At 37.3% G+C, this 21,640-nt stretch overlaps 1 long non-coding RNA gene across 5 annotated transcripts in view; it reads right to left on the bottom strand.

Moving 5' to 3' along the window:
* LOC105472819 (uncharacterized) overlaps positions 1-21,640 on the bottom strand; it is a 278,602-nt gene that overhangs the window by 166,458 nt on the left and 90,504 nt on the right. Inside the window, exon 4 of one of the 5 annotated variants that reach the window (XR_011622726.1) lies at positions 18,427-18,456. The exons of 3 other annotated variants lie outside the window; for them this stretch is intronic. This is a non-coding gene — a long non-coding RNA (uncharacterized lncRNA). Of the gene's footprint in view, positions 1-18,426; positions 18,457-18,847; positions 18,935-21,640 lie in introns of those variants that run through there. One more of the 5 variants, XR_011622725.1, reaches the window with a different exon arrangement.

Below are 21,640 nucleotides of genomic sequence, written 5' to 3'. Positions count from 1 at the left end.
TATGAAAATAGAGGCATAAGATTAAGTGAGCCTCTTTATATTTAAAATAACAAAGGAATGTATTAAAATGAATGTAAAAATGAAAGTAAAATATAAAATGTGTTCACAAATATTATGGTGGTAAAAATTGGTTCTAATTTCTTTTTTTTTTTTTGAGATGGAGTTTCACTCTTGTTGTCCAGGTTGGAGTGCAATGGCATGGTCTCGGCTCACCATAACCTCCGCCTCCTGGGTTCAAGCAATTCCCCTGCCTTAGCCTCCAGAGAAGCTGGGATTACAGGCATGAGCCACCACGCCTGGCTAATTTTATATTTTTAGTAGAGATGGGGTTTCTCCATGTTGGTCAGGCTGGTCTGGGACTCCCGACCTCAGCTGATCCGCCCACCTGGGCCTCCCAAATTGCTGGGATTACAGGTGTGAGCCACCCTGCCCGGCCTTCTAATTTCTTTATGTATAAGTAAATGACTAGATAGCAGAATTAGAGATAATAAGATCTTACTATATGATAGAAATGGCTTTTAGTGCTTTTTCTGTATTAACTAATTTAATCCCTTCAACAACTCTATGAAGAGCAATTCTTGTGGGAAAATTGAGACACAAAGGTATTAAGAAGCCTTTTCTTTTCATTTTCTTTTGTAAGACAGGGTCTCACTCTGTTGCCCAGGGTGGAGTGCAGAGGCATGATCTTGGCTCACTGCAACCTCCACCTCCCAGGTAAAAGCGATTCTCCTGCCTCAGCCTCCCCAGTAGCTGGGACTACAGGTGCATACTACCACACCCAGCTAATTTTTGTATTTTTTAGTAGAGATGGGGTTTTACCATGTTGGCCGGGCTAGTGAACTCCTGACCTCAGTTGATCCACCCACCTCAGCCTCCCAAAGTGCTGAGATTATAGGCATGAGCCTGGCAAAGAAGGCTTTTCAAGGTCGCCTAATAGGTAATTGTCAAAGCAGAGTTTTAAACCCAGGCAATTTGGTATCTTAACCTTTAGGATATTCAGACCCTCAGTATGAATAGAAATGAAACAACTGTATAACAAATTTAGAATTAGAGAAATAAATATTTTAATAGGTTTTTAAAAAGTCTGACTTCTGCTTACAGTGAAGAAAATCAGATTTTCCAATCTTAAATTACTAGAAAACCAAACAAAATATATAAAACAACTGTTTCTGTTGTTTTGCTTTCATTTTTGTTTTTATATTGAACAACAGAAATATGCAGTACAAGAAAGTGATTCCTGAATAAGAGAAAACAAATGAGGGAAGCCCCATCATTGCCTCAGCTTATTGCTTTAATAGGGTTCCCAGGTTTAAACGCAAAACACAGAGAATTGAACAGAGATTAGTGGTCCTGCTGAGTTGAGGACACATTTGGAGTTTAGAAGACCAAGGTAGTTAAAATTTGTAAGAAAATATTTGGAGAGTAGAGAGATTGACAGAGGGTGAGCCCTGGATATTTGCAATGAGGAAAACCTCTTCTTTTTGTCTAAATAGTGAAATTTGCCTGCATGAGACAGCATTGTCTTAGGTGAAGAAAATAAGTATTGAAGAGAAATAATGCTCGTAACTCCTCAGAAGAGTTCTATACTAAGTGATTTTTTGGATCATCCTAACAATTCTAACTTAGAAGCAATTCAACTTTCCGGAATGCTAATTAGACATCCTTGGCTAAGTTGAACAAAATTCCAACATGAGCTTTTAATGAAAGACTAAATTTTCTAATACATACTTATTATGTTTCAGATAGAAGAATGGAAATGGGTAAAATATTTTCTATGAAATCCTATTCTTATATATTTTTTTCATATGTTTCTCTGTTCAGTATCTTTCATTCACTACAGTTTTCATATTTGACCAGATTTTCCCCAACATTTGTTTGTTAAATGGGTAAGAGGAAAAACTAGCCTAATTTCATTCTAAATTCATTGCTCCTGCACTACTTATACAATGAATAGCTAGTAAACTCTAGAGCTAAAGTGCTAAAAGACAGTTACACTGCGTAAGGTGCAAGAATCCAGTAACTGGTGCCCTAAACATGAATGGAATATTAGAGAACTAATGAAGAAAAACTTAAAAGTCTACTTTTCTCCATCAAAGACACTGATGTCAATTTCACCATGCTTTGGAAATTTCATGTTTATTGTTCTTCTGATGTTTATATCTTCTCTCTTACTCTGTCCTTGCTGGATCTCGCTAGTCCTTTTCTAATACTTCACACTAGATTGTAAACTTCCTGAAGACAGCTAGTGTATCTTATTCATTGCTTCAGAGAAAATCTTAATAAAATAATATTTTTAACTGATGGTAACAACCAGTGTCTCTAACAAAACTATACAAGAAATGTGGTTTGTTCAATGGCTATAGCTTTTGCATCAAAGTTTGAATTGTATTTTAAGAAAGTAACTGTAATAGTCAGATCTAGACTTCTGTATTTGTTCACTAATATGGCACATTTGGTCAATAAAGTATTGATTGTAGTATTGATTTGAACGTTTTGAGAAAAATGACTTAATAAATTAACATTCATTTGAAATGACCATTACTAGGTGTCAATTAAATAATTGTGATGTATTTACAGATACAATTAGGAAATATCTTGATAAATGAGCAGGTCTTATTTCTGTTGGAAAAGCCACAGATTATAATCCAGTCTGTGAAAGATAATCTAGCAAAAAACAAAACAAAAACAAGAAGAATTCAGAGCCTTACAACATTAAAGTTCTAAGCAACATTATCACTTCTATACAAAGTGTAATAAAGTTCTCATTTCAGGACACATTTCCACATTTCTAAAGAAAGTGACAATTAAACATCAACAGTTCTCGATGTCGAAACATAGCCAAAAGTGAGACCATCAGGAGAGGGGCCTAAGAACTCCTCGACTGACAGGAAGAAGGTGAAAAAGTGATAATAAACCTTTTAATCCTGCCACCTACACAGATGATTCTCCACCTACCAGAGGTGAGAGCATATCTAACTAGGTCACTAACAGCAGCAAAGTCTCTGAAGAATGTGAGAACGAGTGAGTAAAAGCATCATTTTCAGAAATTTAGAACTTCAACCCTCACCAAACCATTTAATATGACTTCCCATTTAATTCATTTTAATAATATCAGTGCTAAAAGTATTTTCTAGCAGGTTGTTTTATTACAGAAACTGTCTCAATCACACAAAAACTTTTTTCCCCTCTTTGGAGCAGAACTTCAATCAACTTCAATCAACTGACTGGACGTCTGCAGTCAAACCTACTTCAGGATTCAAGAATGAGACATTCACCATATCCTACACATTAAACAGACGTCCTAGTGATCATGTGCCTTCCCTTTGCTGCAGAAGGGCCCAACCTGCTTTTGACTAAGTAGATTTAATACTAGTATTGTTATTTGACCAATCTCTACATTTGGAGGGGAGAGGGAAGACTCATTCTCCAGGATGTATAAGAAACCATTATAGAGTGCTCAGAGATGATGGTTGAGAAGACATCAGTGACAAACATCTGGCTCATTAAAAATGTCTGATCTAGTTTGTAGATTTGCCTCTGCCCAGATCTCATGTTGAATTGTAATCCCCAGTGTTGAAGATGGGGCCTGATGGGAGGTGTTTGGATTATGAGGGCATGAATGGCTTAGTATTGTCCTGTTGGTGCTGTTCTCTTGAGAGTGAGTGAGTGCTCAAGAGATCTGGTCATTTAAAAGTGTGTGGCACCTCCTCTCGCACTCTCTCTCTCTCTTGCTCCTGCTCTGACTCTCTTTCTTCTTCCCCTGCTGGACACTTGCTTCCACTTCTCCTGCCCTTGGACATCACACTCCAAGTTCCACTGCCTTTGGACTCTGGGACTTGCATCAGCGGCTTCCTGGGGGCTCTTGGGCCTTTTGGCTGCAGACTAAAGGCGACACTGTCATCCTCCCTGGTTTTGAGGCTTTGGGCTGAGCTACCACCAGCTTATCTCTTTCCCCAGCTTGCAGACGGCCTATCATGGGACTTCACCTTGTAATTGTGTGAGCCAGTTCTCCCTAATTAACTCTCTTTTATATATACATATATCCTATTGGTTCTGTCTCTCTGGAGAACCCTGACTAATACATTGTTCAAAATCAGCTGACTTTTCCACAGTAGTTTCCCTCAATGTTAGCCTCCTTGAAGGGGACTGAAAGGTTTGCAATAAGCATTGCTCTCCTTTGCCCTATTTAAAAATGTTACTCGGAAAACAGCTTTGGAATTAGGCTGGTGAATGCAAGCCCTTATATCTGTGATGTCCAGGGATCATGCTATTAACAACATTTTCAAAGTGTCTATGAACCAAAATAAGCTTGAAGGAGAAAGTCGTTTTTTAAAATTATGTCAATACACATACAATTTGTTTTCATATTCTCTTACCAGCTATTACTGAATATCTTCCAGGAACTGCACTAGGATGGGACATTGGAGCTGAAAGAGAATCAAGCACTCTGGCTCTCAAGGAACTCCCAGGCTAATTAAATGTATTTATTTTAGAGACAAAGACAAAGTCACCCCTCCAGTCTGTCACCCAGGCTGGAGTACAAGGGTGCGATCACAGCTCACTGCGACCTCAAACTCCTTGGCTCAAGCGATCTTCCGGCCTCAGCCTCCTGAGTGGCTTGGATTACAGGAACATGCCACCGCACCCAGCTAAGCTAATACCATCTAGGCAATCAAACCCTCAATGGCAGTGCATCTTGCTGGGGGCCACACGGCTTCTATGCCTGCTCCTACATATGCTTATATGTGATGCCAACACATGAGAGGAGTCACTGCCTGCAGAGCTGTGCAAACTCATTCTTTCCAAAGTAAAGGGTCAGGATGTGTGATGAACTTGGCAGTTCACACCCTGCATTCTTCTCCCTCTAAGGGACCTGATCACTCATTTATATAAATTGTTGCTATTGAAGAAATCTAACTTTACAAAAGTGGTGGACAAATTTGTATTCAATATAAGCATTAAAATTGATCTAAAAGTAAAAGCAATGCAGATGACTCTTCTAAATGATATCACTTTTTTGTTTTTTTTTTGTAGCTTAGATTTGTTTAATGATATGAGGGAAAAACAACCAGCAAATTTGAGAACTGGAACCCCAATGCCTCCTAAAAGATCCATGCTATGATAAAGCAACCTGTTCATGGCCATCCTCAGATTGCATAAGCATAGAAAATGCTAAAGAGACTCTCAAGCTTGGAAGATGCGTGACTCTGTCACATAGTACAATTATGTTTATTTATTGGAGTGTCAACTTTACGAGAGCAGAAATCACAGGATTTGTTTGGTTCTATATTTTTAACTTCTATGACAGCAGAATGTAAAATATGCTGTTGACAGATTGACTGACACATAGGTGGATCCATAGACCAAAATAGTTTAAAAAAAAAAAAAGGAGATTTAATAAATTATTTATCTCTATCAAAGAGATAGTAAGAGCCCAGGGTAAAAAGAGGCAGAAACTATGAAACTACGGTACTGAAAAGAAAATGTAAACAGCCAACACAAAACTGATAAATGAAAGGTGAAGTAGTCATGTGCAACATGGCACCGAACTAAGGCAGCTTTAGAGAAGTATATGCAAATCATAAAAACAGGAAGTATAGGAGCATGGACGATTTGTAAGATTCACACAAAATGTGCATAAAAGTATATTGAAGAAGTAATGCAGGCCGGGCGCAGTGGCTCACTCCTGTAATCCCAGCACACGGGAGGCTAGGCAAGCAGATCAAAAGATCAGGAGTTCGAGGCCAGCCTGGCCAACATGGTGAAACCCTGTCTCTACTAAAAATACAAAAAAAAAAAAAAAAAAATGAGCATGGTGTAGTGGTGCATCCTGCTCCACTGGTAATCCCAGCTACTTGGGAGACTGAGGCACAAGAATCGCTTGAACCCAGGAGGTGGAGGTTGCAGTGAGCCGTGATTGTGCCAATGCGCTCCAGCCTGGGTGACAGAGTGAGATTCTGTCTCAAAAAGAAAAAAACAAAAGTAATGCAAAGGCTTTGGCATAAGATAGCCTGACACTCTTTGCCAATATCAATTCATGTGATGGTTTATACCACAATCAAGGCTCTTCACAAAAAAAAATCTTGATCCAAAAGAATAATAAAGTATTATCTTCATAAAAACTAACCAGAAAGCCAACAAAAATGATATGAGAGACCAAGAAACAAAGGTGTGATTATGTGATTGTAAAAGGGCCCCTTTTCCTGTAATCCCTGTTCCTTTGCCAACGGGATTTTGTAGCTACTTCCAAGGGGAGGTATAGCCAATTTTTCTTTCTTGAATTTCAGCTGAACTTTTGCCTTATTTGGCCACAGTTGTGTGGCATAAACGATGCTTTTCCAGTTCTGAGCCTAGACTTTTAAGAGACAACACACACTTCTTTTCTCTGGAAACCATGCAGAGCTGCCCTGAGCTAGATGGGGGACAATGAAAGATATGAGAGGCCCAGTGGACCATGTTCCCAGCCGATCCCTCTGAAGAGGACTCGGCTTGCTGGCTGGCTGCTGGAGGCACTTGTATACATGAGGAGCCCAGCCAAAATCAGAACTGCACAACCCAGATGGCTGGCTTGTTAAGAAGCAAAAGCTATCTTTGCTACAAGGTTTGTAAATACACCAGTATTTAAAATTTATAGATTTGTTCACCTCATCCCCCACCAAAAATAAACTCTGAAATGCTACTTGCCAATTAGAATGAGAATTAATAAAACTGTAGAATATAGGATCAATATAAACAAGTTACAAACTAGTACTAAATTAAAAAAATTGTTCTAAGAAAAATATGCAATTTAATATAGAAACAAAATACAAAGTAACAGCATAAATCAAACATTTACTGGAAAAGTTATTCCACGTTCATAAACTTTTGAAGGAATCAATGTCATAATGATGTCAATGTTTCCTCAATTAACCCATACATTTAATATAATTCAATGTATATCAATTATAATTCCATCAGAATCTTTTTTGAGGAACATAGCAAGCCGATTCTAAAATGTATATGGAAGTAAGGAGGCCTGAGACTAATTCAGAAGTGAAGAAGCCTCAGAATAATTAAGTCAATGTTTAAGAAGCTAAAAAAGGGGGAGGCTACCCAGGTAGCTTAACTCATTATGAAGTTACGGGAATATATAAACAGAATGGTAATTTATTGCCAGAATAGCCAAATAGACTCAGAGAATAGATAGTCTGGGAAAGATCACTGCATGTATGAGAAAGGTGATCTTAGAAAACAATGAGGTAAAAAGGACCCATTCTATCAATGATACCGGAACAACAGGCTACCTGTACTAAGACAAAACAAACAAACAAAAAATGATTCCTGAAGTCAGACCATATATAAAAATAATTTCCACACATACAAAAGACAAAACTTTAAAACCTTTAGAGAAATTTTAGAGGAAAATATTCTTATGGTCTTAGGAGAATAATTTCTTACATGATATTTTAAAAATTTCAACTCATAAAGAACTGTATAAACGCTCCTACTAATGCAAAGTCCCCATAAAATCAGTGAAAAGACAAGTTTAGGTGGAAATACATGTAATAAATATAGACATCCATAATTAATGGCCATAAGACCACTGTGAACCAATAAGGAAAAGATAAACAATATGGTAATAATGTTAGCAAAGTATATGAACTAAACATTCACAAACAAAGAAGCCTAAATGGCCAATAAACGTAACAACTGACACTCATTTCATCATTACTAATATTATTATTTGAGACAGGGTCTTACTTTGTTGCCCAGGGTGGAGTACAGTGGTGTGATCATAGCTCACTGCAACCTCAAACGTGGAGGCTCAAGTGACCATCCAGTCTCAGTCTCCAGAGTAGCTGTGACTATAGGTATGCACCAACATGCCTGACTCATTTCACTGTTAATGAGGAAAATGGAAAAATAAAATTCTTTACCAGATTTGACTACCTTGGTAAGTATGTGGAACAGTGGAGACATTTATATACTATTAGGTGATGCAAAACTAACTGCGGTTTTTGACATTAAAAGTAATGGCAAAACTGCATTACTTTTGCACCAAACTAATATTATAAGTAGTACTGAAAATTGTACATCAATTTTAGAGAGAGATAGAGCATTATGTAACAAAACTAAATAGCTTATTTTTTATGGTAAAAGCTATTTTACATTAGGTTTATGTCCAAGAATGCATATTATTCTACAGCAGATTTATTGCTATATTGTAATTTTTAGTAATTGTAAAAGTTTAAGTTAGGACAAAACCAACATCTATTTATGAAAAAATATATGTGATAAAAACAAAAAGGTCAATTTGCCAGGCACCATGGTTGAAGCCTGTATTCCCAGCACTTTGGGAGGTCAAGGCGGGTGGATCACCTGAGGTCAGGAGTTCGAGACCAGACTGGCCAACATGGTGAAACCCTGTCCCTACCAAAAAAAATACAAAAATTAGCTGGGTGTGGTGACACACTTCTGTAATCCCAGCTACTCAGGAGGCTGAGGTAGGAGAATCGCTTGAACCTGGAAAGTGGAGGTTGCAGTGAGCCAAGATCGCACCACTGAACTGCAGTCTGGGAGACAACGCAAGACTCCATCTAAAAAAAAAAAAAAAAAAAGTGGTTAATTTAAATGAAATATTCAGAATAATGAAAATGTATATGATATTACATAAATTAGCATCATTACATATCATAAACAACTCTCGTCATTACTGTGATACTCTGTGTGGGAATTTTCAAAACATGTGAACAGTACCATAAGTTGCATATGGGTGTAGTCAGATGTAAAAGTGCACATATACATCTGAGTAATGACTAAAAAGCTAAAGAATGTTTTCCCTTGGTAGTGAAGGAAAGTGAGCAGAGTAGGAGGAGGACACAGAAAGCTACAACTGTGATTTTAATTTTAACTTACTAAACTTGAAAGTGAATGTCTATGTTCAATAGATTATTATTTAAATATTGTAATATTTTTTAAAAGACTTTTTTTGTTTTGTTTTGTTTTGTTTTTTGCAGATGGAGTTTTGCTCTTGTTGCCCAAGCTGGAGTGCAGGTTACAGCTATTCTCCTGCCTCAGCCTCCTGAATAGCTGGGATTACAGGCATGCGCCATCATACCTGGCTAATTTTTTGTATTTTTAGTAGAAACGGTGTTTCACCATGTTAGCCAGGCTGGTCTCAAACTCCTGATCTCAGGTGATCCACCTGCTTTGGCCCCCCCAAGTGCTGGGAATACAGGCATGAGTCACTGTGCCCGGCCAAAAATAGGCTTTATTTCTTAGAGCAGTTTTAGGTTCACAGCAAAATTGAGCAGAAGGTATGAAGAGGTCTCATATATGCCCTCCCTTCACACATGCACAACCTCTTCCATTATCAACATCTCCCATTAAAATGGTACATTGGTTATAACTGTTGAACCTACAATATCACCTCATTAGCACTCAAAGCCCACAGTTTACATTAGGGCTCACTCCTGATGCCGAACATTTTCTGGATTTGGACAGACAAACATGTATCCACCACTGTAGTAGTTTCACTGCACTAAAATTCCTCTGTGCTTCATCCATGTATCCCTTTCTTTCCTAATTCCTGGACTGGAACTCGCTAATCTTTATACTGTCTCTGTAATTTTTCCTGTTTCAGAGTGTCACAGTTGGAATCATATAGTATACAGCCTTTGCAAATTGACTTTTTTCACCTGGTAATATACATTTAAGTTTCCTCCATGTTTTTTTTAATGACTTGATAGCTTATTTCATTTTAGTGGTGAACAATGCTCCATTTCATGGATTTACTGGTTTATTCATCCATTTATTTACTGAAGGACATGTTGATTGTTTCCAAGTTTTGGTAATTATGAATAAAGCTATAAAAAAAATCATGTATAGGTTTTTGCACACATTTTGTGCAACTCCTTTAGGTAAATACAAAGGAATGTGATTGCTGTATCATATGGTTAAAACATGCTTTGTTTTGTAAGAAACTACCAAACTGTCTTGCAAAGTGTCTATGGCATTTGCATTTCCATCATCAGTGAATGAGAGTTCTCGTTGCTTCACATCCTCACCAGTATTTGCTGTTGCTCTGGATTTTGCCCATTTGAGTAGGTATGGAGTAGTACCTTGTTTTAGTTTGCACTTCCTAAATGACATATAATATGGAGCATCTTTTTATATGTTTGCAATATTTTTTTTATTATCTTTTGTCTAAAATATGTCATAGACATTGTAAGAGGCAGGATGTTGTGGCTCATGCCAGTAATCCTGCAATTTGGGAGGCCAAGGCAGGAGGATCTTTTGAGATCACTAGTTCAAGACCAGCCTGGGCAACAGAGCAAGACTCCATCTATACAAAAATTTTAAAAATTAGCCACGTGTGATGGTGTATACTTGCAGTCTCAGCAACATGGGAGGCTGAGGCAGGAGGATCACTTGAGACCAGGAGGTTGAGGCTGAAGTAGGCTGTGACCACACCACTGCACTCAAGCCTGGGTGGTAAGAGATCCTGTCTCTAAAAGAAAACAAAAAGATCTAGAAGTATTCATATATTAAATTGTTGGAAAGAGCAGAACTAGACTAATATCCTAGAACAGGTGTCCCCAACCCCTGGGCCACGGACCACCAGGAACCAGGTCACGCAGCAGGAGGTGAGCAGCGGTGAGTAAGGGAAGCTTCATCTGTACTTAGAGCCACTGCCATCACTCGTATTACCAGCTGCTCTGCCTCCGGTCAGATCATCAGCAGCATGAGATTCTCATAGGAGCACAAACCCTATTGTGAACTGTGCATGTGAGGGATCTAGGTTGCCTGATCCTTGTGACAATCCAATGCTTGATGATCTGTCACTGTCTCCCATCACCCCCAGATGGGACCGTCTAGTTGCAGGAAAACAAGCTCAGGGCTCCCACTGACTCTACATTATGGTGAGCTGTATCATTATTTTATTATATGTTACAATGTAATAATAATAGAAATAAAGTGCACAATAAATGTAATATGCTGGAATCATCCTCAAACCACCCCCCTTTTCTTGCTCCCAGTCAGTGAAAAGATTGTCTTCCATGAAACCTGTCCCTGGTGCCAAAAAGGTTGGGGACTCCTGCCCTAGTATCAAAGGATCTCTATGACATGTAACGGTGAGCAGACAGATGGAGCAGTAGGGGCACTGCATGTTTAGAACAGGCTCAGGAATCTCATCATTTCATTCAGAGTAGCTTTCAGAAACAGGGTTTATACAAAAATTAGCTGGGCATAGTGGTGCACGCCTGTAGTCCCAGCTACTCGGGAGGCTGAGGCAGGAGAATTGCTTGAACCCGGGAGGCAGAGGTTGCAGTGAACCGAGACTGTGCCAAATGCACTCCAGCCTGGCAACAGAGCAAGACTCTCTGCTCTCAAAAAAAAAAGAAAAAGAAAAAGTGAAAAAGAAACAAGGTTTATACATATTATTTTGTGGAGTCTTAGATGCCTATTATAAGTAGAGAGTAATAGAGAGGCACCACAGTGTCAACACAGCCCTCCTGCTTGACAAGATGACCTGCTGCTACATCATGAGAGTAGGATGTAGCACTTCAGTAAAAAGCTACAGCATTAAAACATGGCTCCTTAACATTTCAGCGGTCCTAAATAAGGGTGAGAAACTTAACACTGATCTGCAATGGTCCCCTAATTTAAATATGAATAACTTAAAACCTGTCAGATTTAGGGAAATTAAAATGTAAGGCAAGAACCATGTTTTTAGAACTCTGGAAATGTTTTTGAACAGAAGTCTATAAGGGTGAAGTAGATGAGGTGGGAAATAGATAGGGAAAGTATTTTTAGTTACAAGTCTAAAGGCTCTTTTATTATCTTCAGACTACCGGGAGTTACAAGTCCTTAAATGAAAGCTGGAAAGATGAAGCATACAATATAACATTTCTTGGTATTCTAGGAATGAATAAGTACAAAAGAGAGTACGATGAATAATTTCCTAAGCCTTCTTTCTACTGCTGTCTCTCCCCTTCCTACAGTATTGATCTCCGAAGTCAGCACTAGTTTTTCAAGTTACTGATGATTTTAAATATTGCACTAGAACAAAGAAGCCAGAATGTACTTAGTATTATTTTTTGTTCACCAGTTTACACTATTTTTGTTAGTACCTTAACTTTGTTTTATCACCCTTCATTTACATACATTTACACAGACTTTTTTTTTTTTTTAATTTGAAAAGAAAATAGATGAACACAAGTTAATCGACAGATTCAAGTTTGGAATCAAAATTATTTTATTTTAAATCTCAATTACAATATTACAGATCACATTCTGTATTCCACAAGAAGGAATTAAATTTGTCTACCCTGTGTAGAACTGGTGGAAGCCGTTCACGAACGCTTGACATTAATTGAGGTCAGAGTTGGTGGTTAGTGTTTATCCTTGGTATTGGTTATAGTTTCTAGTATAGAAAATTTAAACTATTTCATCACAGTTATTTTGGTGGCAAGTTGATAAACCCAACTTAAAATTTCTTAAGATGAAAAAAAAGAAAAGCTTTTTGTTGCCTTATTCTTGAGAAGTCCAAATGAAGGGAACAATGTTCAGCACAGATGCCTATGAATAGATTTGAATCATCTGCTTGGGGAACATGAATGGCAGGCATGACAGGGCTGCTTGTTGAAAACCCTTCCCAGAATCACACTAAATGGACTAGAGATCCTCTCACCCCAAAACAGAGAAATTGAGCAAACAAAAATAATAGACAACAAATTATCTAACCTGTTGAGCAAGTCTTTTTATTTTGATACTTTTACAACTTGGGTGCTTGCTGACACTGGAGGAGACTGTGCCCCCAGAGTTAGTTAAATCCTACAGATAGCAAACAACTCACCAGGAGTGAACCTTTCTTAGGCGAATTAACCAATCCAGAGCTCACTCACTGCCATGAGGCTCTTACACTCCAGGCCAATATTTCCCTGCCCTAATCACTCCATTGCCAGGTACCAGACAACTCAGGAAACCCCTACAATCTACAGTACACTGAAATTGTTCACACTTGCCAGTTCTAAGTTGTTTACCCTGCCTTGTTCATTAAAGCTCTGACTCACATTTTCTGCTTGCTCCCTCTGCCTCCTGGCTGACCTGGTGTTTCTGACTGTGGCCCTGCATGTGGACTGGCTCCTGCTTCTAGAGTTCTGTGCATATAAACTTCCTCCTTTGTGCCAGTCATTTCTGTGTCTGCATGTTCCACTAGACCTGATGAATACAAATCTTGGGTGCATTTTAAAACACAATCTAGTATACTTATACCTTTGAAATCAAATTAACCAATTAATTAATTTACTAATTTATTAACCAATTAATTTACAAATTAACCAATTAAATCAATTTACTGTTATTTTAATTTTAAATTAGTTATATTTATTACTTTATTATGCAGTTGATATTTATTAGGTACTTAGTTTGTCCTAATGCAAATATTATTATTTCTTTAACTTAGGTACTAAAAACCACCTATTAGTTCAGGTTCTTCAAATGACACTTTTCCTTCATTATCTCTAAGTACCCTCTCTCTCATACCATCTTGAAATTTACAAGGTATTTCAAGACTTTGGAAATTGTAGTATATAAATCAAGTATATAAATCAAGAAAGAGACAGAGGGAGGAGGAGAAAGAGAAGACACTCAAAGTCAATAGATTAATCAAATATTTTATTTTTTATTTTTACATTTTCTCAGTTTCAACTCAGAAATAAGGAGTTATAGATCACTTTATTTTTTAATACATATATTTTAATACTTGAATCCGATTTCATGTATTTTTTTTTTACTTTGCTTTTTACCCACAATTTTATTTTAAAAAATGTTTTCATTTTAACTTTTTGTGGGTACATAATACCCACAGGTTTATTTTCACATTTGTGATAGAGAAAAATTCTAAAACACATGGTCCAAATAATTCAAAAATTGGATCAAGAAAAATATAATATTCTTGTAAAACCTAATAATAAAAACAGACCATGGCAAAGAAGCAAACACAAGAGGAAAGAATATTCATCAAAAGTTAGAGAGATTAATTTTGAACATGCTCTATTGGAAGTGAGTTTTCCATCTGAATTTAAGGACCAAGGCCACGAGTTAATAAAAAGTTTGGGTAAGGTGTGTCAGTTTGGAACTAAAAAGACAATTAAGTGTCCTCCCTGCATTCCTACTTTAACTCAAATCCCTTTGATCACAATGAAGAAAGCACAGGGAAATTTTAATGAGAAATGACTTTGTAGACATAAGCTTTAAACAGTTTTAGTTTATATTTTAAGTAATGGCAACCATAAAGCCAAGGAACTTATTAATAGTTTAATGAGTTTGGGATACACCTCCCAACTGATTAGATGATACCGTTGTGGGTCACATTTAGAGAGAGAACAAATAAGAGGTCTTGCAGAAATCTTGTAGTGGGATGAGTGCCTTCAACAAAGTGAACATATAAACTCAATGTAATTACCAGGTCACTGAGAAGTAGAAGTCCCTTTATGGAGTCTCCAAAAATCAGGATCCTTGAAAGTATTGTGAAAATTGGAAAAACATTAAACCATCTTCCCTTAAAACAAGCTGTTATAATAAGTCAAACATAAGACACAAATATTTGTGGAGATATGCATACACTCTAATAAGTAGAATTAGACTTTGTTTACCAAGGTCATCTAAGTTTGTGGTCTACCACTGCACCATTTTTAGGAGACTATTATCCAGGAAATTCTAATTGCACATCTATATAGAGAGAAGACAGCAGTAGAAATAAAACTCCAGTGAACTACTGAAACCAAACAGTTAAGCAGACAATATTGATTATTCAATTAAATAAATCAGCCCTGTGGATTGAAAGTGAGTTTTTAGAACTGCACCTTGAAACACAGTCTCACATACTTTAAAATGAGGTAAAGACACCCAGGGAGAGAACTTGGCAGCATTGTGGCATGGTGTATATATGCATTTGGGCTATTTCCAGGAGAGTTTCCAATGAGCCAACACATAATAAAAGGAATAGAAACAGCCTTGGCAGCATCACACGGGAAGCCAGCAGAATCTATGCCAAGTCTGGCAGCAGAGGTAAAGGCTGCAACAATAATGATTTAGGAGTACAGCTTTGCAATCTTTCCCAAACAAAGACCGCTTGGAGGGAAATCACTCTCTTCAGAGTCCTAATAGAAGGAAAGTTGTCTTTATCCACCCACTTTATTAACCAAATTTCACATCCATGATTTTCAAAACTAGCTTGTAAGTGCTGTTGGATACCACCCTTTGTCTTGCTCTGCCCTGGGAAAAAACAGTACTCAGAGAGAGACGTTTCAGCAATTTCAGACATTGTTGATCTGTAATACATGTAGAAACTAAGCCTAATAGCTAAAATTAGTTTGCCTTTGCAGGGCTTTCAAGTCTTCCATTTCACATAGCCCGCATTTGCTCAGTTTACATTTCAAAAGCCCAGTGTCCATTTCTGTTTTGTTCTGCATTGGGCTGTGTCTTTTTTGTCATCATGACTCTGCAGTAGTCAATGAAGACAGAAATAAGTAGAATATTCCTATTCCTCTCTGACTTCGGGATTCCTGCAGGTTGCATTTGGATGCCCCAGGTTGTGAGGTTAACAATACGTCTTTCCTCACCTGAGTTCTGCATGCAAGAACAAATGCAGAAGGGACATCCTAAGAGTGTATGCCTTGAGAAAGCACACGTTTTATCTTCCACAAGCAAATTACATCCTACACTAGACTCCACCCCATGTGTAAATGGTAACGTAGAAGCTTGCCAAACACCTCCCTAATCTGCATTGAATCTGATGCTGTGGACTTGAGTTTTGTTACACTCTTCATTAATAGTTTGTTGCATACTTGTACTGACTGACTTTAATTCTTCGTTTCTGTAGTTTTTCTATTTAATATGTGGACCAAAAAAGCACAACTGGACCAACATATAAAATAAACACACTCCTTTACTACAAAAATTCGGGGAAACTAAATTTTCAGTGATGGAATGATTATATGTTAAAACCAAATGCTAATATTGGATATATTTATTAATTCAATAAGTGAATATTCATTTATTTACTGAGCTCCTTCTGTGTGGCATGCACTATTCTTGGTTCTTGACATACTGCTATGAAGAAAGGAATATAGAGTTTACTTTCTAATGTGGATGAGAGGAAGATATAAGCAACCAAACAACTAAGGAAATACTTTCGTACTATGTCAGGGGGTGAATTGAATTAATAGAAATTAAAGTAGAATAAGAGGATAGTATGGCATGGAAAGATACAATGTGAGAATATGCAGAAAGCAATGCAGAACTTGGCCTGCAGAAGAAAATTTCTGGACAAATTATATAGATAAGTCTTTCCTGATGATTATATTATTTTCCAGTCTTTTCCTGTGATAGTACATTTTATATGTTAACTTGCCTAGGCTAAAGGGTGCCTAGATAGCTAGTAAAATATCACTTCTGGCTATGTCTGTGAGGGTGTTTCGGCATGAGATGAGCATTTCAATTGGTGCATGAGTAAAGCATATGACCGTTCATTTGCCCAAATGTACGTTTACATCATCCAAATCATTCAGGACTTGAAAATGACTAAAAGACAGAATAAGAGTAAATTCACTCTCTGTCTGACTGCTTCAATTGGGACAGCAATCTTCTCACACCCTTGGCACTCATTCCTGCTTCTCAGGCTGTCAGATTTTGAGTGGAATCTTGGCCATCAGCTCTCTGTCCCTCAGGCCTTCCAACTATACCAACACCAGCTTTCCTGAATCTCCAGCTTTCAGGGGGCAGAGCATGGGACTTCTCAGCTTCTGTAATCAGGCAAGACTGTTATTATATCTTGTGATAAATCTCTCTATATATATATATGTATATATATTCTATTGGTTTTGTTTCTCCGGAGAACCCTGACTAATGCACTCCCGAAATCATCCACTTACATAATGAAAGTCACACTTACTAACAAAGATCTAGAATCATTAAGAAAGGAGACAGCAGAGGAGGCTTTTTATGTTTGCCCATTTTGTTGTCTCTCTCCTTTAACTTTCAGTGTTAGCGCTCAAAAGTACTAAGTAGTCAATCTTTCAGACTCCTCACTCCTCACCTATGACAACCATAATCCTTTAAAACCATATGTTTTCTTTTCTTTTCTTTTTTTTTTTTTTTTGAGACAGAGTCTTGCTCTGTCACCAGGCTGGAGTGCTATGGCACGATCTTGGCTCACTGCAAGCTCCAACTCCCTGGTTCAAGTGATTCTCCTGCCTCAGCCTCCCGAGTAGCTGAGATTACAGGCATGTATCACCACACCCAGCTAATTTTTGTAGTTTTAGTAGAGACGGGTTTCACCATGTTGGCCAGGCTGGTCTTGAACCCCTGACCTCAGGTGATCCACCCACCTCAGCCTCCCAAAGTGGTGGGCTGAGCCACTGCGCCCGGCCAAAACCACATGTTTTCTTAACATTCTTAATATTAATTTAAAATACTAACTTATAAGGATTGACATTTTCTTAAACCTCCATTTTTTTCTCCATAATTCTAGTCCCATGATATATTTCCTAAAAAAAAATCCTGATATACTACAGTACTACATTTGAAAATATAACGGTATCAGTTTTAGGACACTTACACTAAAATATGCTTAACAAACAACACAAAGAAAGACTGTGATTGTTTCATAAGAAAAGCAAGTAGGAAAATTTGATGGACCAAATAATCCAAGTCAGAATTATTTTTGAAATAAATTGCTTTTACTAATTTTACTCAATGTTAAATAGACAATGAATACATTCTATGCTTCAATTTCTCACTTACAGAACATGGGTACATTGGTAATGCACAGAGCTTTTATCTTGTATTTTTCTCTTCTATATTGGAAATAAATAGATAATGCATTTGACCAAATGATTTAAAAATATTGGTGAGTTCACTGCAAATCAGCCCCTTGTCTTTTAGTTTGAGACAGTAACAACATCAATGAACTAATAAATTAGGCTCACTTGAGATTTTGTTTTCGTGAGTGAGAATAAAATTAGCCTCTGGCATTCACATGGACATTTTATAAGGAATTTCGCTTTTTTGTAACTACTGCATTTTGAAACTGCTATGGGAATTTTTTAGTGTTACAATTTTTCCAAGAAAAGATAAATTATCTTCTAGAGTAAACATATAGTTGTTTTTTCCTTTCTCAACTCAGCATAGAAAAAACTTATGTTTTTTTTTTTTTATGACACTTAACCAAAAGCAAGAGACTTGTGAGTCCCAGCACCAGCTGTACATACATATCTCATGGGAAAGAAACATTGAAAGAAAGCCCAGAGCATGGTGCTGCTTCTCAAGAAGGTCCTGCCTGCGGTAGTGTGAGATGCTCATCGTTATGTTTCTCCAGTAGGCAGTTCTCCTCCCTGTTGATGAAGGCTACTGCATTAGCCTGTGCTCTAAATCCAGAAGTCCTGACAGGCTCCAAGACATCAGCCAAATCTGGCAATTGTAAGGACAGAGGTGATATGTATTATCCCTGTCATGCTTTTGTGTTATTTAGTGATTAGCAAATTGATCTCCAGTTAACAAAATAACAGGGAAGGTTGGGTTCTAATTAGTGTGTAATACCTTTAGAGATGATAATATGTGAGAGTTCAAGGAAAATTTCCTTGTGTTATTGCAAGCCATTCATCAATACCTGTGCTACTGGGGAAATTACTGAGTTAGATAAATTGATCTTTAAGACACTAAACTAAATGAGCCAACATATATCACCATAGACTTTAATAATAATATAGCAAGACCCACAAAAGTAAACAGTATGCACTGAGTTTAGAGTAACAGGAATATGCTTAGGAAAATGAGCAAATCTGTATGATAGAGTTTCAGGCAATATTCACGGACCATTTGTTTTCAGCCAGGCAGAAGTAAAGGTGATCCACTGCCAGTTATTGTCGCAGCTGTCTTTAGATGGTACCTGATAAAAAAGCGATCTCATGGGAATGCCAAGATTGTTTGTCATTTTCCTTATCTTTATGATTATACAATGAAACTACGGAAAACAAAGTTTCTGCATAGTATCCAATCTAAATATAGAGTTTATTGTGCTTAGTACATTTTTAACTTACTGTGAAACGCAAAAATAGAAATGTCTTTGGGCCACCCATGGTGGCTCACACCTGTAATCCAGGCATTTTGGGAGGCTGCGGCAGGATGATTGTTTGAATCCAGGAGATCAAGCCCAACCTGGGCAACACTGCAAGACCCTATCCCTACAAAAAATAAAAACATAGCCAGGCATGGTGGCAGGTGTCTGCGGTCCCAGCTACTTGGGAGGCTAAGTGAAAGAATCATTTGAGCCTAGGAGTTTGAGGATGCAGTGAGCTATGATCATGCCACTACACTCCAGCCTGGGCAACAAACTAAGAGAAATGCTTTTGCTCAACAAATCAAAAATATTCATATTACCTTTCAGATCAAGTTCAAAAATATATTAACAGTACATGTAACATTTCACAGTAGTTCAACCTAATCTTCTTTTCACTACTTTTGAAAGCCTGTTTTCTTTTAGACAACAGTGTATTTCGGTCTGTCACTCAATAAACAGAATGCATTTTCTCATCTCTACATTTTATTGTGGTTTTCTGTTCGTATATTCTGCTGGTGACGGGTATTTTTTTCTTTTCCTAAGCCAATCACTTCTTAAGATTTATATAAATCCCAACTCTACCATGAGACTTTCTCAGATGGTTATAACAAATATTTTTCATTCTAATGACTATCCAGAGCACATGTTCACTGAACAAAGCATTATGCCATGTGCCTCTTAGCATTTGCTTTCAAACTTACATTCTCACCTCATTTTTTTTTTTTTTTTTTTTTTTTGAGACAGAGTCTTGCTCTGTCACCCAGGCTGGAGCACAGAGGTGCGATCTTGGCTCACTGCAACCTCCGCCTCTGGGATTCAAGCGATTCTCCTGCCTCAGCCTCCTGAGTAGCTGGGATTACAGGTAGGTGCCACTACGCCTGGCTAATTTTTGTATTTTTAGTAGAGACAGGGTGTCACCATATTGGTCAGGCTAGTCTCAATCTCCTGACCTCATGACCTGCCCACCTCGGCCTCCCAAAGTCCTGGGATTGCAAGAGGCAAATCTTATTTTTGCTGCAAGATTATGGATTTGATGCTCAGGTATTGCATTTCTAACTCAATAATTAACAGAGATAAGAGTTTACCATCTTCTTATTCTATACTCCTGGTAGCATAGTATGAAGCTAGCTATATATTACATTGTTAACAAATACTTGTTAAACTAAACCAAAAACTAAAACATCTCTTTTTGATTATTTAACATTTTTACCTAATGATGTTACTTTATCAATTTTTGTCTGGCATAATTTATTGACTTAACCCTTACGTGTTTTATTTCTTATTGTTAAGGAGGTATCGTCTTCTTTTATCACTCAATTAAAACACTCATGCATCACAATGACAGGGCTACATGAGGAGAAGTGGGTCATCAGGTCATTTGATCATTGTGCAAACACCATAGGATGTACTTACACAAACTTAGGTGGTATAACCTATCACATACCTGTGCTACATGGAATAGCCTATTGCTTCCAGTCTTCAAATGTGTACAGCATGCTACTATTCTATTAATAAATTAATAATTATTAATAAAAACTATAGGCAATCATAATACAATGATAAGTATTTGTGTATCTAAACTTACCTAAACATTGAAAAGGTACAGTAAAAATATAGTATGAAAGATAAAAAATGGTACACCTGTACATGCAGGCCCCATAAGTGGAGGTTGCAGGACTGGAGGTTGCTCTGGGTAAGTCTACAGTTACTGAGTGAACGTGAAAGCCTAGGACTTCACTGTACATACGGTAGACACTCTACACACTGTACACTTGGGCTACACTAAATTTATAAGGAAAACAAGAAATGCACTTTGACATCACCAGGAGACAGGAATTTTTCAGCTTCATTATACTCGAATGGGGCCCTCATCACATATGCAGTCCAACGTTGACTGAAACGCTGCTATGTGGCACATGACTGTATAGAAATTATTGATCTTAGGAATTAATTTCATTATCAGATCAGCAGCTACCATATTGGTCATACTTTTTGTTCATTTTTTTGCTCAATTTTAAAAAAATTTTGTTAAATTTTTTGTTAAATTTTTAAATATTTCTTAAATTTTCAAATGCTCTATTATATAGAAGAAAACAATAATGAGTGAAGCTATTAATAGAGATCACCAAACATGTTTATGGTTATAGATAGTAAGTGGCAGAAATAAACTGAATCCAAACAAGCCCTAAGCCATCTCCATTTATTTTTTTAAATTGTATTTATTATATTTTTAAGATTTAGATCTTTTGGTAGAAAAAGCTATAATGTATGATAGTATTTAATTTAAATACACAGATTAATATTAGACAATATTGGGCCATATAAAAACATTTTGATATCATGTAAATAGGGAAGAATAGATTTGCTCAAAGCATATATATGGTGCAGGTTAATGAAAAACTCTAGGCTGGGTGCAGTGGTTCACGCCTGTAATGCCAGCACTTTGGGATGTCAACCTGGGTGGATCACAAGGTCAGGAGTTCTAGACCAACCTGGCCAACATGATGAAACCCCATCTCTACTAAAAATACAAAA

This window comes from Macaca nemestrina, chromosome 4 (assembly GCF_043159975.1).
Source record: "Macaca nemestrina isolate mMacNem1 chromosome 4, mMacNem.hap1, whole genome shotgun sequence".
NCBI lineage: Eukaryota > Metazoa > Chordata > Mammalia > Primates > Cercopithecidae > Macaca > Macaca nemestrina.
This window is presented reverse-complemented; position numbering and strand designations above follow the sequence as displayed.